A 15,986-nucleotide genomic window follows, 5' to 3' on the forward strand; every position below is an offset into this window, starting at 1 on the left:
CCAATGTTCCTGAGCTACTGGTGAAAGTGTGGTGCTTGTGCGGATAGTTTTTAAAGTGTATAGTTGCCGCTGCTAGCCTCTATGCACTCCTACAACGCCTGTACCTGCTGGAACAACGGCTGTTGTGCGACGTCTCCACACTGCTGGCACTAAACATATCATGTGTTGAGCAGAGTGTGTGAGCAGCACAGACCTTTGATGTAGTTCCAACTCCAAAACCCTCGGGTTCATCAAAGTCAACTCCCTCAGTTGCTCAACCATGAGTGGCCATGGGTGGCAGACTTATGTGAAATCCCATCCCATCCATTGCACTGGACACGAAACATTAGCATGCGCTCAGCACAACTTCGGATATGGCAGCTGCGTTAAGCAGGGTGCAGGGTACAACACAGACCAGGCCCGAGCACCAGGAACAGGTGTTAGAAATACTGCAGCATCTGCCATTTCCTTCCAATTTTGGGGTTTTGGACCCGCCACCGACTTGTCTGGACCTAAGTGGGGATCATGAGACACAGTTGCCATCAAGGCAAGCTGTGGTCATGTGCGGTTTGCAGTAAGGGGGCAGTGCGCAATTGGAAGAGGAGTTGGTGGATGACGAGGCCACCGACCCCACATGGACAGGGGTGATGTCTAGGGGCTAAAGCAGTGTAGATGTAGAGGGAAGCTAAATCAACAAAAAACCTGTGTAGAAGCAAAGGCATAAACTGGGGTGATGTTTAGGGGTGAAAGCAGAGTAGATGTGGAGGGAAGCTAAGCAGCAAAAACAGTGGGTAGAAGCAAAGGCATGCAAAACTCTACCCTGTTGGAAGACTTATTCCTAGGTCTGGAACACGTTAATGGCCCCCCTGGACAAATTACTGCCACTCAGGGGCCTAGTGTCACCAGGAGGGACAAGTATAGGCGCATGTTGTGGGAATACCTGGCCGACACCAGCTCTGTCCTCTCCGATCCCTCTGTGCTCTACAGCCTAAACTTATTTTCTCATCTTTTTTTCTGAACTGCACATCTCTTGCCTGCTTCCTTTGGGATCTTAGAAATGGTGGTCCACTTCCACAGATGGTAACTTCAATAGACAGTGTAACGGGAGTAGCTGAGGGATCGCTGTCTTAACCACTTTTTGGCACAAAATTAACTTCCAAAGCCAAATATGGTGCAAGTATATGATGCAAGGACACCTACACACCTATCTCTGACACATTGGGGAGTTCACCCTCATGCGCCCTTTTGGCCTGCACCATCATGCGCCTCTTCCCAGCCACTCCACATTTCCCAAGCTTTTCATTGCAGGCAGAAGTACAATACAACCCACCCCCATGCCCAAGCCTGTAACAGCCTCATCGATAAACTGCTGGCCCTGGAGATGTTGGTGTTTGTTTATGCTTCTGGAGACCCAGGCCTTCCGTCAGCAGATGGCAGCTGGGGCACCTCCCTATGCTGGGCCTAACCGTTACTACTTCTCTTGGTGTGCTGTCTCTGCCTTGCGCCTGCATGTGTCCCATAACATCAGTCGGGCCCAGAGCTCTGCGCTTTGCTGCAAGGTCCACTTGACCACCGACACATGGACAAGCGCCTGTGGTCAGGGATGCTGCAGTGCTTATCTTTAATGACAGGCAGGGTGAATGTGGTGGAGTCTGTTCCCCGGGTGCAAACTGGGGTGGCCTATCTCCTCTCCCAGGCCAAAATTCATGGCAGGAGTAGACTGAAACCCTACGAAGCTGCAACCTCCACCCCAGCTACTAGCGGAAAACACTGTAACACTGGCATGGGGAGATGTCAGCAGGCCGTGCTGAAACTGATCAGCTTGGGGGACAGACAGCACAGTGCCTCCGAGGTCAGGGATGCCATCCTGGCTGAGATGGCATTTTTTTTTCCCTGCTACACCTGGGGCCTGGCATTTTTGCGCCTGTGATAATGGCTGGAACCTGGTAGCAGATCTGGAGCTTGCCAGACTCAAACACGGTCCACGCATGGCCCACGTTTTCCAACTTGTTGGTGCCATGTTTCTTTGAAACCTACACCATTGTGCCTGATATACAGGTCAAAGTGGGGCCATTTTCGTAAGTGAGAACTAGCCTCTGCTAGGCAGAAAACATTCAGAGCACACTCCTCTCATCTTCGCACCGTTGGCTGGCGGAGGAAGACGAGGGGGTTGGAGTGGCATCTGATGTCCCTATCCCACACGAGGCTAGAGGGTGCACTTCAGTGCATCCCATTGCTTCACCACAAATGGTGTGAAGGGGAGTGGAAAATGGAGGAAATGGAGAGTGACCCTTACAGTTGGGGCCAGCAAAGGCATGCCAAGTAACACACTGGCACACATGGCTGACTTCATCTTGGGTTGCTTTTCAACACATATTTCACATCATGAAGAACAAATAATACTGGATTTTTTCAAGCCTCGAACCCCGGTCTAGGTCTAATGTCTGTTCCTTTCTTATATTAGGGGAGAGGGAAAAAAAATTACTTCAGTGATACGTTTAGCGTACATAGACTGACTATTAATGTGTATCCCACTTAGTGTTGTTAGGGTTACACACCGTCACAACCTGGCTAAAGCTTCTATAGCTGTTAATAAAGTCAACATAACTTTACGGTATCCAAAAAGACAGCTGGTACCGACAGAGAGCAAGACAAATGTCACCCAAAGCTGTGAGCTCTGAACACCCACAGTGACTTTGGCGTCATCATCATTATAAGGGAGCGGGTGGTAATAAATAACTTGGCAGTGCCTAAAACCCAAAAAGCTTATACAACTATATTTACATTAAGATACACAAATGAAACTTTTCAGTAGCATGTCATGAGACAAGCTGATAAGCTCTTCCTTTGTGCAGTGCTATTTGAAAGTTAAACGCTGCCTTTATTTTAATTCTGGAGAAGGTGCAGACATTAGATTTAGAACATGTTGTCTTCATTGTCCAAATCCTCTATATAGGTAACGTGTTTTTCGGGCCGAGCTGTCTGGGAACGAGCTGGTGCAGCACTGACAACCTGGGTGAATATGGCAAGAGCCTGAGATGTAGGGTGAATGAATCCCCAAATTATTTGTGGAATTCCCAGTGAGACAATGGCACTGTATACCAGTAGCAAAAATTGTGGGTGCACGTAACTCCCATATATTCTTTGAATTCCCAGTCAGACAATGGCACTGTATACCAGTAGTAAAAATTGTGGGTGCACATAACCCCCATATATTCTTTGAATTCCCAGTCAGACAATGGAACTGTATAGCAGTAGCAAAAATTGTGGGTGCACGTAACCCCCATATATTCTTTGAATTCCCAGTCAGACAATGGCACTGTATACCAGTAGTAAAAATTGTGGGTGCACATAACCCCCATATATTCTTTGAATTCCCAGTCAGACAATGGCACTGTATACCAGTATTAAAAATTGTGGGTGCACATAACCCCCATATATTCTTTGAATTCCCAGTCAGACAATGGCACTGTATACCAGTATTAAAAATTGTGGGTGCACATAACCCCCATATATTCTTTGAATTCCCAGTCAGACAATGGCACTGTATACCAGTATTAAAAATTGTGGGTGCACATAACCCCCATATATTCTTTGAATTCCCAGTCAGACAATGGCACTGTATACCAGTATTAAAAATTGTGGGTGCACATAACCCCCATATATTCTTTGAATTCCCAGTCAGACAATGGCACTATATACCAGTATTAAAAATTGTGGGTGCACATAACCCCCATATATTCTTTGAATTCCCAGTCAGACAATCGCACTGTATACCAGTATTAAAAATTGTGGGTGCACATAACCCCCATATATTCTTTGAATTCCCAGTCAGACAATGGCACTGTATACCAGTATTAAAAATTGTGGGTGCACATAACCCCCATATATTCTTTGAATTCCCAGTCAGACAATGGCACTATATACCAGTATTAAAAATTGTGGGTGCACATAACCCCCATATATTCTTTGAATTCCCAGTCAGACAATGGCACTGTATACCAGTAGTAAAAATTGTGGGTGCACATAACCCCCATATATTCTTTGAATTCCCAGTCAGACAATGGCACTATATACCAGTAGTAAAAATTGTGGGTGCACATAACCCCCATATATTCTTTGAATTCCCAGTCAGACAATGGCACTGTATACCAGTAGTAAAAATTGTGGGTGCACATAACCCCCATATATTCTTTGAATTCCCAGTCAGACAATGGCACTATATACCAGTAGTAAAAATTGTGGGTGCACATAACCCCCATATATTCTTTGAATTCCCAGTCAGACAATGGCACTATATACCAGTAGTAAAAATTGTGGGTGCACATAACCCCCATATATTCTTTGAATTCCCAGTCAGACAATGGCACTGTATGCCAGTAGTAAAAATTGTGGGTGCACATAACCCCCATATATTCTTTGAATTCCCAGTCAGACAATGGCACTATATACCAGTAGTAAAAATTGTGGGTGCACATAACCCCCATATATTCTTTGAATTCCCAGTCAGACAATGGCACTGTATACCAGTAGTAAAAATTGTGGGTGCACATAACCCCCATATATTCTTTGAATTCCCAGTCAGACAATGGCACTGTATACCAGTAGTAAAAATTGTGGGTGCACATAACCCCCATATATTCTTTGAATTCCCCGTCAGACAATGGAACTGTATAGCAGTAGCAAAAATTGTGGGTGCACGTAACCCCCATATATTCTTTGAATTCCCAGTCAGACAATGGCACTGTATACCAGTATTAAAAATTGTGGGTGCACATAACCCCCATATATTCTTTGAATTCCCAGTCAGACAATGGCACTGTATACCAGTATTAAAAATTGTGGGTGCACATAACCCCCATATATTCTTTGAATTCCCAGTCAGACAATGGCACTGTATACCAGTATTAAAAATTGTGGGTGCACATAACCCCCATATATTCTTTGAATTCCCAGTCAGACAATGGCACTGTATACCAGTATTAAAAATTGTGGGTGCACATAACCCCCATATATTCTTTGAATTCCCAGTCAGACAATGGCACTATATACCAGTAGTAAAAATTGTGGGTGCACATAACCCCCATATATTCTTTGAATTCCCAGTCAGACAATGGCACTGTATACCAGTATTAAAAATTGTGGGTGCACATAACCCCCATATATTCTTTGAATTCCCAGTCAGACAATGGCACTGTATACCAGTAGTAAAAATTGTGGGTGCACATAACCCCCATATATTCTTTGAATTCCCAGTCAGACAATGGCACTGTATACCAGTAGTAAAAATTGTGGGTGCACATAACCCCCATATATTCTTTGAATTCCCAGTCAGACAATGGCACTGTATACCAGTATTAAAAATTGTGGGTGCACATAACCCCCATATATTCTTTGAATTCCCAGTCAGACAATGGAACTGTATAGCAGTAGCAAAAATTGTGGGTGCACGTAACCCCCATATATTCTTTGAATTCCCAGTCAGACAATGGCACTGTATACCAGTATTAAAAATTGTGGGTGCACATAACCCCCATATATTCTTTGAATTCCCAGTCAGACAATGGCACTGTATACCAGTAGTAAAAATTGTGGGTGCACATAACCCCCATATATTCTTTGAATTCCCAGTCAGACAATGGCACTGTATACCAGTAGTAAAAATTGTGGGTGCACATAACCCCCATATATTCTTTGAATTCCCAGTCAGACAATGGCACTGTATAGCAGTAGCAAAAATTGTGGGTGCACGTAACCCCCATATATTCTTTGAATTCCCAGTCAGACAATGGCACTGTATACCAGTATTAAAAATTGTGGGTGCACATAACCCCCATATATTCTTTGAATTCCCAGTCAGACAATGGCACTATATACCAGTAGCAAAAATTGTGGGTGTATATAGCCCCAATTCTATTGCTAGGGGACTTGCAGGGTATTTCTGAGGTGAAGGTGGGGGGGGCACACCGTTGGAACGGGGATTTGGGGTGTATATATGGGGTATACGGGAATACACTGTCAGTGTGTTCCATTCAGGATCCTGGGAAAGCTGGGTTGCGGCGATTGAGCCCGTCAGTGCCACGTTACACTGACAAGCTTCTCCCTGGAATTGAAGTTATATGTAAGCCCAATATATTCTTTGAATTCCCAGTCAGACAATGGCACTATATGGCAGTAGCAAAAATAGTGGGTGTATATAGCCCCAATCCTATTGCTAGGGGACTTGCAGGGTATTTCTGGGGTGAAGGTGGGGGGGCACACCGTTGGAACGGGTATCGGGGGTATATATCGGGTATACGGGAATACACTGACAGTGTATTCCATTCAGGATCCTGGGAAAGCTGGGTTGCGGCGATTGAGCCCGTCAGTGCCACGTTACACTGACAAGCTTCTCCCTGGAATTTAGCTCTTACAAGAGCTGTTGTGGTTGTCTTCTCCTTCCTATCTAGCCTGTCCCTGCCTACCCAGAATCTAACCCCTAGCTAACTGGACGGAAACCTCCGTCCCCGGTGAATTGCAAGCTCAGAATGACGCGAAGCTGGGCGGCGCTGTTCTTTTAAATTAGAGGTCACATGTTTTCGGCAGCCAATGGGTTTTGCCTACTTTTTTCAACGTCACCGGTGTCGTAGTTCCTGTCCCACCTACCCTGCGCTGTTATTGGAGCAAAAAAGGCGCCAGGGAAGGTGGGAGGGGAATCGAGTAATGGCGCACTTTACCACGCGGTGTTCGATTCGATTCGAACATGCCGAACAGCCTAATATCCGATCGAACATGAGTTCGATAGAACACTGTTCGCTCATCTCTAGTTATCTACACTTTTGAAATTGACTAACACTGATGAAACATGCAAAACATAAGTGTTTCAAAAAAGCATGTGTTAACACGAGTAAAAAACACAGATGTGTAATATCCACCTAGGGCGGCACCATGTGGAACTCCAGTCGCAACACCAGCCGTCTGCCCGTCCTTTCAGTTAAAGGGGTAGTCCCTTGGATATAACTATTTAAATTTGTAGACAATTAAAAGTTAAACATTTTTGCAAAAATAAATAATTAAAAATTGTGATGAGCTTTAAAGATTTTCTTTAACCATCTTGGTGGTGACATCTTTAGATTTGCCAGTAGATATGACCATAAAGGCATGAACTTTCTATGGTCTTGGACTTGTCAGAAACCCAGCCATGATGTCCTTATTATGGACAGGTTGTCAGGCAGGGGCACTACATGTATGAGAAGATAACCTGGCCACAATAAGGACATCATGGCCATTATCCCAGTCAACTTTTTTATCATTTACGCCAGTTTTTACCCCGGTCCTGATAAATCATCCCCTATACACCTTTCTTCCCAAAGAGCTATTTCTTAGATTTCTAAGTTTCCCATAGATTTGAATGGAGTCCGGACATAACTAGGAAAGACTGGCCCCATAGTAATAATTTAATTAGCCCCCCCCCCCCCCCCGTATACTTTACTCTTTACTGGCCTCCACACAATATACTGCTCCCTATATCCCTATACTGGCCTTTATTCAGTATCACACCTCCTTTACTGGTCCTATGCAGTACAATGCCCCCTTTACTGGCCCCAAAAGAGTGACATTAGGCTCCTACTAAATTATTCAGGCAGGTAACAGACTACACAGTCCAGTCATATTAATGTGACCACCGCCTACTTTTGACGTCAACGTTAAATAATCAATCGCAGAAGGCACGTGTCATCAGCCATCTGGGTGCACTCATCATTGTGGAAGGCACGATGGATCATGTTCACCCCTACATGCAAAATGTTTTTCCCCAGGATGATGGCATCTACCAGCAGGACAATGCGACGTGTCATAAAGCTCGCAGTGTACGTGCGTGGTTCGAGGAGCACCAGGATGAGTTTACCGTACTCCCTTGGCCAGCAAATTCCCCAGACTTGAACCCAATCAAGAATCTGTGGGACCACCTCGATCGCACCATGGATGCTCAACCACGTAACCTAGCGCAGCTGGCCATGGCACTGGAGTTGGCATGGCTCAACATCCCAGTGACCATCATCACAACATCCCCTCTCTTCCTGCAAATCTTGCAGCGGTCCACTCTGCCAAAGGTGGCTAATCTGGATTTTGGCAGGTGGTCACATTAATGTGACTGGATTGTGTATATTCACTTACACATCCCCACACCTGTCCTTTGCCTCAGATCCAGCCTCTTACTGAATGTTATCTCGACGATGAGCAACATTAGGACTAGAGATGAGCGAACACTGTTCGGATCAGCCGATCCGAACAGCACGCACCCATAGAAATGAATGGAAGCACCTGTGACGCCGGCCGGCCGCCGGCAAAGTCAGCGTCACAGGTGCTTCCATTCACAGTGTTCGCTCACAACAGTGTTCGCTCATCTCTAATTAGGACACAAAGTCTGGATGTTATTCACCATTGGGATGTAAAGTGAGGTGGCCCTTGAACACTTTTTAGACACTTGTTCAACTGAGGTGGCCATAAGCAGGAATGAGGATGGAAAAGTGGAGTAATCCAGTAGGTACGGCCTAGTAAAAAAAAAAGGGGGTGCAGGTCCTTGAATCTTACAGGCCCCATCGCAGCTGATACGGTTATTATGGCACGAGTTATGCCACTGTAAATGGAGTAACAATGTGAATTTATAAGCATAGCTCCATGTAAGTCTTCCTCCTGAAGATGTACCAGTGAGGGCCAGTTGGGGAAGAATACCCCAATACCATTGTAAATATTTTTTTAGGCAGGACCTGATAGAAATCATAGCGTGAGGTCTGTAACTGGTCATGGTAAGATATCCACATCACTAGGAAAAATATACAAATAATGTACAAATAAGAGAAACGTAAAATGATATTGGCTGGTAATAGAAAGGGAAAATATCATGGAATCTGCTGGTTACTGCCTGGAACGCCACCACAACGCTCAGGCTGATGAGGTGTAAAATTCCATGTTGAGAACACTGTGTCTTCTTTTTTAGGAGAATCTCAGTATAATTTTCCAAGTAAAACTTTTCCAGAGATATTTGTTTATAAGCCTGAGGTTTAGGTTTATATTCAGGACAATTTTAACTATTGCACTAGGCGCCATTATTTAGAGGGAAATTCCAGGAAAATCTGGTTTTCATATGAATTCTCACCTGTAATCTTGATGTCTGATGTCATTGCTATTTCTTGTTGGTTCCAGCTTAATAAAGTGCCAGGAAGAAGGTGCCAGGGACATTGTATAGCAACAATTCTAGTATAACGTGGGTGACAATAGCAACTCTACATAGTCCTGTGCATGTTGCTGTGGTCATTGAATCTCCTACAGATTAATGTTCTCTGCAGATGGTGTGAGGATACTGATAGTCACTAGAGATGAGCGAACAGTGAAATATTCGAGATTCGATATTCATTTCGAGTAGAGCCTCAATATTTGACCACCGTTGATTTACCGCAGGCTATTTCTCATAAGAATTAATTAACCAGTGTTGATTGGCCAGTGTACAGCATTCGGCCAATCAACGCTGGTTCTGCCGGAGGCTTGTCTGTGAGAATCTAAGATCGGACCACAATGGAGACTACTGTGGTCCGATGTTAGACTCTGCCTCCTCACAGACAAGCCTCCGGCAGAACCAGCGTTGATTGGCCAAATGCTGTACACTGGCCAATCAATGCTGGTCAATTCATTCCTATGAGAAAAAGTCAGCTCCCTCGTAACAGCAAGCTGCCAGCTCTCCTGACTAGCAAGGACGAGCCTGCTGCAGAACCAGCGTTGATTGGCCGAGGCCAATCAATGCTGGTTCTGAATCGAATATTTTCTGCGAATAGCTAGTAGTATTCGATCGAGTATGAATATTTCAAATACCTTAGTATTCGATCGAACACCTACTCGATCAAATACTACTCACTCATCTCTAATAGTCACCTATCTTTCACCCTTCGAGCATTGGGTGTGAATTTTCACTCTACTTATGCCATATACAGGGAACAGTCTCCAGTTCTCCTGTGTATTTTACTATACCATATGCCTGCACATGTGTCTCTCCAGAGTCCCCATCATGATCAATATAACTACAGCAGCTTATCCTCTCATCTGGACATCCCATTCCGTGAGAATCCTTGATAAGGTACTATAAGGTATATAGTTACCAGTTATGTGGTCAGGACAAACCACCCAACCATCCCAGATTCAGTGGAACAGTCCCAGGTCATGTCTTGAATAGACATGAGTATACTGGGATCTTTATGAATTTTCCAAAAATTTCAAATTCAATAAAAAAAAATTAAATAAAACACCAAAAACACTTATACTCACTTACTTCTGGGCATCCCCAGCTTCTTCTGGCCTCCTTGATGATGTTAGCAGCCCCAGGTCTTGGCTGAGATTGAACTTCGATGCTCCTATGGGGAGCATCGACATCATGACACTTTGATAAAACCAAAGACCTCAGTGGTGGACTCAATGTTAACCTTGGGCCGTTGACGTCAACGAGGAGGCCAGGAGACACTGGGGACATCCAGGAAAGAAGACTAGGCATCAAAGGGAAGCCCAAAGGAGGTGAGTGTGAGTGTTTTTTCTTATTTTTCCGTACCTTCTCTGGGGCTTCTGATTATTATAATGCTCTGGAGTCTGAAGTACTTCCATTTCAAACCAAACTTCAAATCAAACCAAACCAAACCCTAAAACAAATGTTGCCTACCATAGCATATGACTGGAGTTTAATTCAGAGGCTCCAAAGGGTAATCACATAGGGGAGTACAGAGCCTTACACGTTCCATATACTGTCATTTAGAATCTCCATTACCAAAAGGCTTTGTCAGACTCCTGAGAGAGCCAAAGTAGGCCACTTTGGGCACCTATGCAGCTAAACAGACTGTAAAGACTATAGGGGAGATTTATCAAACAATTGCTATTTACGTCTGTGCATGGCACTCAAATGTTAAATAGATTGAGGTGTTTTAATATTTTGTTTCCAAGTTGATATCATTTGCATATCATTAACATGTTTATACATCCTGTGATTTCAAGAATACTAACACTTCTCCTTCTTAGCATTGTAATTTCAATGTTGAGGAATGTATTTAATGTGTTAAAGATAGAGATGTGGGCAACAAGCCGGGTTCGACTCGAGTATTCCAAATAGTTTGATATTTCACAAAACCGAACAAATGGAGATTCGCATCAGACAAACTAACATGCTCTCCTGGTGATGTCATGTGCCGGGAGTTACCTCTGAGGACTGTGATTAGACCACAATCAATCATATGGGCATGCTGAGACCCCAGATATAATAATGTCACTTTCACTTTGACTGTGTTTGCCTTAGAGAGCTAACAATTGTTAAATAGGTTCCTAGGAGCCCTGAGAGTGTTATACACTATGTTTCATAGATAGGTTCCTAGGAGCCCTGACAGAGGTCTACACTATGTTTTATAGATAGGTTCCTAGGAGCCCTGACAGTGTTCTACACTATGTTTTATAGATTGGTTGCCAGGAGTGCTGACAGTGTTCTACACAATGTTTTAGAGATAGGTTCCTAGGAGCCCTGACAGTGTTCTACACAATGTTTTATAGATAGGTTCCTAGGAGCCCTGACAGTGTTCTACACTATGTTTTATAGATAGGTTCCTAGGAGCCCTGACAGTGTTCTACACTATGTTTTATAGATAGGTTCCTAGGAGCCCTGACAGTGTTCTACACTATGTTTTATAGATAGGTTCCTAGGAGCCCTGACAGTGTTCTACACTATGTTTTATAGATAGGTTCCTAGGAGCCCTGACAGTGTTCTACACTATGTTTTATAGATAGGTTCCTAGGAGCCCTGACAGTGTTCTACACTATGTTTTATAGATAGGTTCCTAGGAGCCCTGACAGAGGTCTACCCTATGTTTTATAGATAGGTTCCTAGGAGCCCTGACAGTGTTCTACACTATGTTTTATAGATTGGTTCCCAGGAGTGCTGACAGTGTTCTACACTATGTTTATAGATAGGTTCCCAGGAGCCCTGACAGTGTTCTACACAATGTTTTATAGATAGGTTCCTAGGAGCCCTGACAGTGTTCTACACAATGTTTTATAGATAGGTTCCTAGGAGCCCTGACAGTGTTCTACACTATGTTTTATAGATAGGTTCCTAGGAGCCCTGACAGTGTTCTACACTGTGTTTTATAGATAGGTTCCTAGGAGCCCTGACAGTGTTCTACACTATGTTTTATAGATAGGTTCCCAGGAGTGCTAACAGTGTTCTACACTATGTTTATAGATAGGTTCCTAGGAGCCCTGACAGTGTTCTACACTATGTTTTATAGATGGGTTCCTAGGAGTCCTGACAGTGTTCTACACTATGTTTTATAGATAGGTTCCTAGGAGCCCTGACAGTGTTCTACACTGTGTTTTATAGATAGGTTCCTAGGAGCCCTGACAGTATTCTACACAATGATTTATAGATAGGTTCCTAGGCACCCTGGCAGAGTTCTACACTATGTTTTATAGATAGGTTCCCAGGAGTGATAACAGTGTTCTACACTATGTTTATAGATAGGTTCCTAGGAGCCCTGACAGTGTTCTACACAATGTTTTATAGATAGGTTCCTAGGAGCCCTGACAGTATTCTACACTATGTTTTATAGATAGGTTCCTAGGAGCCCTGACAGTGTTCTACACTATGTTTTATAGATAGGTTCCTAGGAGCCCTGACAGTGTTCTACACTGTGTTTTATAGATAGGTTCCTAGGAGCCCTGACAGTGTTCTACACTATGTTTTATAGATAGGTTCCTAGGAGCCCTGACAGTGTTCTACACTAGGTTTTATAGATAGGTTCCCAGGAGCCCTGACAGTGTTATACACTATGTTTTATAGATACGTTCCTAGGAGCCCTGACAGTATTCTACACTATGTTTTATAGATAGTGTAGAACACTGTCAGGACTCCTAGGAACCTATCTATAAAACATAGTGTAGAACACTGTCAGGGCTCCTAGGAACATATCTATAAAACATAGTGAAGAACACTGACAGGAGTCCTAGGAACCTATGTTTTACAGATAGGTTCCTAGGAGCCCTGACAGTGTTATACACTATGTATTATAGATAGGTTCCTAGGAGCCCTGACAGTGTTATACACTATGTTTTATACATAGGTTCCTACGAGCCCTGACAGTGTTCTACACAATGTTTTAGAGATAGGTTCCTAGGAGCCCTGACAGTGTTCTACACAATGTTTTATAGATAGGTTCCTAGGAGCCCTGACAGTGTTCTACACTATGTTTTATAGATAGGTTCCTAGGAGCCCTGACAGTGTTCTACACTATGTTTTATAGATAGGTTCCTAGGAGCCCTGACAGTGTTCTACACTATGTTTTATAGATAGGTTCCTAGGAGCCCTGACAGTGTTCTACACTATGTTTTATAGATAGGTTCCTAGGAGCCCTGACAGTGTTCTACACTATGTTTTATAGATAGGTTCCTAGGAGCCCTGACAGTGTTCTACACTATGTTTTATAGATAGGTTCCTAGGAGCCCTGACAGAGGTCTACCCTATGTTTTATAGATAGGTTCCTAGGAGCCCTGACAGTGTTCTACACTATGTTTTATAGATTGGTTCCCAGGAGTGCTGACAGTGTTCTACACTATGTTTATAGATAGGTTCCCAGGAGCCCTGACAGTGTTCTACACAATGTTTTATAGATAGGTTCCTAGGAGCCCTGACAGTGTTCTACACAATGTTTTATAGATAGGTTCCTAGGAGCCCTGACAGTGTTCTACACTATGTTTTATAGATAGGTTCCTAGGAGCCCTGACAGTGTTCTACACTGTGTTTTATAGATAGGTTCCTAGGAGCCCTGACAGTGTTCTACACTATGTTTTATAGATAGGTTCCCAGGAGTGCTAACAGTGTTCTACACTATGTTTATAGATAGGTTCCTAGGAGCCCTGACAGTGTTCTACACTATGTTTTATAGATGGGTTCCTAGGAGTCCTGACAGTGTTCTACACTATGTTTTATAGATAGGTTCCTAGGAGCCCTGACAGTGTTCTACACTGTGTTTTATAGATAGGTTCCTAGGAGCCCTGACAGTATTCTACACAATGATTTATAGATAGGTTCCTAGGCACCCTGGCAGAGTTCTACACTATGTTTTATAGATAGGTTCCCAGGAGTGATAACAGTGTTCTACACTATGTTTATAGATAGGTTCCTAGGAGCCCTGACAGTGTTCTACACAATGTTTTATAGATAGGTTCCTAGGAGCCCTGACAGTATTCTACACTATGTTTTATAGATAGGTTCCTAGGAGCCCTGACAGTGTTCTACACTATGTTTTATAGATAGGTTCCTAGGAGCCCTGACAGTGTTCTACACTGTGTTTTATAGATAGGTTCCTAGGAGCCCTGACAGTGTTCTACACTATGTTTTATAGATAGGTTCCTAGGAGCCCTGACAGTGTTCTACACTAGGTTTTATAGATAGGTTCCCAGGAGCCCTGACAGTGTTATACACTATGTTTTATAGATACGTTCCTAGGAGCCCTGACAGTATTCTACACTATGTTTTATAGATAGTGTAGAACACTGTCAGGACTCCTAGGAACCTATCTATAAAACATAGTGTAGAACACTGTCAGGGCTCCTAGGAACATATCTATAAAACATAGTGAAGAACACTGACAGGAGTCCTAGGAACCTATGTTTTACAGATAGGTTCCTAGGAGCCCTGACAGTGTTCTACACTATGTTTTACAGATATATTCCCAGGAGCCCTGACAGTATTCTACACTATGTTTTACAGATAGGTTCCTACGAGCCCTGACAGTGTTATACACTATGTTTTATAGATAGGTTCCTAGGAGCCTTGACAGTGTCCTACACTATGTTTTATAGGTAGGTTCCTAGGAGCCCTGACAGTGTCCTACACTATGTTTTATAGGTAGGTTCCTAGGAGCCCTGACAGTGTCCTACACTATGTATTATAGATAGGTTCCTAGGAGCCCTGACAGTGTTATACACTATGTTTTATACATAGGTTCCTAGGAGCCCTGACAGTGTTATACACTATGTTTTATAGATAGGTTCCTAGGAGATCTGACAGTGTTCTACACTATGTTTTAAGCCAACTTAAGGTGTGATTTGTATGCCTTAATTTTGGACTCAAATCACCCACTTCATTCCTACATTATGGAAATATCAGCATTTTTGTCAACATACAAATGAGGTCTTTGGAGCAATAAGGGTGTGGCCACTTACATCTTTAGAGCAATTACAATGCCCTTGTTGCTCCACAATGCTCACCAATGGAGTCACATTGTTTGATAACCTATCTACCTGCGGGGCTACGTTGATATGTTGCTTCTGGTGACAGATTCCCTTTAAAGTTTCCTACATCTATAGTGGGATTGAGTTACAACAGAAGAGATTTTATCATTGGTGCTCATAACTGCATTATAAGACTCAGTTCATCTCTGCCACATCTGCATATGAGGTTCTTTGCAGGTGAAGTGATGGTTATATCAGAATCCACTATTTCAACCTGTTTTTGATGAGACGTGAGAAAATTTACATCCATCTTGGAGGAGAATATGCCGTGATTAAGAGCGTCGAATGAGAGGGAATTTCTTAGGTGGTGATAATATTTTGCATTTCAAATTAAGTGAGTTTTGATTTACATATATTCCATTTGGCATTGACAAAATGAGTTAATGATTTAAGACAGAAGTAGGAAGCGGTTTATGGATTTATGTCTGTGACCAGGCATCTCGCCAAAAGCAAAATCCTGTATAGCGTACATCTGTAAAGAATCGGTGACAGTTATAGGCTCTTAGATGTGCTGCTACCCGCAAGAAGTGAATATTAAATGACTGCTGCTTATTTGTTACTAAAATTGTACTCAATTCTAAGCCTGAGCATCTTCAGCTCCGTAGTTTATTGAAATCTTCTCTTTAACTACCCATCATTTTGGATTCATTTAGAAAAATTAGAAAATTAATCAGACGTTTGTTTCATATATTATCTAGTCCGTAAGTCTGTAG

This window comes from Leptodactylus fuscus, chromosome 1 (genome assembly GCF_031893055.1).
Source record: "Leptodactylus fuscus isolate aLepFus1 chromosome 1, aLepFus1.hap2, whole genome shotgun sequence".
Lineage (NCBI taxonomy): Eukaryota > Metazoa > Chordata > Amphibia > Anura > Leptodactylidae > Leptodactylus > Leptodactylus fuscus.